This window comes from Octopus bimaculoides, chromosome 3 (assembly GCF_001194135.2).
Source record: "Octopus bimaculoides isolate UCB-OBI-ISO-001 chromosome 3, ASM119413v2, whole genome shotgun sequence".
NCBI lineage: Eukaryota > Metazoa > Mollusca > Cephalopoda > Octopoda > Octopodidae > Octopus > Octopus bimaculoides.
The window spans coordinates 100,888,968-100,889,944 of NC_068983.1; the positions used below are offsets into that span (position 1 = coordinate 100,888,968).

The 977-nt window shown below is 31.3% G+C and overlaps 1 protein-coding gene across 2 annotated transcripts in view; it reads right to left on the reverse strand.

Moving 5' to 3' along the window:
• The window catches only part of LOC106870332 (putative serine protease K12H4.7), a 43,590-nt gene that overhangs the window by 19,554 nt on the left and 23,059 nt on the right, over window positions 1-977 (reverse strand). The window lies entirely within an intron of this gene.

Below are 977 nucleotides of genomic sequence, written 5' to 3' on the forward strand. Positions count from 1 at the left end.
TATATATATATATATATATATATATATATATATATACATATATACTAGCAAAGATACCCAGCCTTGCTCGGGATTAAAATAGTATAGATATTTTTATTGTCTTATTTGTTTCAGTCATGTGACTGCGGCCATGCTGGAGCAGCACCTTTGGTCAAAAAATATCAACCACAGGATTTATTTTGTAAGACCAAGTACTTATTGTATCAGTGTCTTTTGCTGAACCGCTAAGTTATGTAAATGCAGTAACATCGATTGTCAAGCAATGGTGAGGGTACAAACACAGACATACACATATATACGACAGCCATCTTTCTACACACATATTTATGTATATATACACATACATATATAATACATATATATATATATATACACACATAAATATACATAGATATATATACATATATACAGTAAATGAAGTATAAGGATTTCGGTCCTCACCTCTGTAATATATATATATAATATAAATAATAGATAAGTATATGCATATATACATACATATATGTACATACCTACATATACATGTATATATACATGCATATATGGGTACAGGACATCAAAAAAACGTGAACAAAAAGAGAAATGAGAACATAGAAAAAACATAGCAAACAAACTTTTTTTCGAACAACAAAAGAAACAAATAGAGAAACAAGGGTGGACATTGGAATTAGACACTGAGGGAAAATGGCTGTAACTTTTTAATTTTTTAATTTTGGCGATTTTCGTTTTCGATAATGTGTTCTATATGTCACGGTCATGCGATTTTCATTTTTGACATTGTGTTCTACATGTCCAGGTCGTACGAATAGCCTTCTCGCAACTTAGATGTGAAAATGAACGGCTTACATTTATATTGAAACAGTAAAAGGATCACATGTGGAGTCCCCACCACGAAACTTGATATGCTAGAAATAACAGCTAAACGCGGACAATCCAAATCTTGCATTGGTCCAGATGGACTATTTGTAATCTGAACC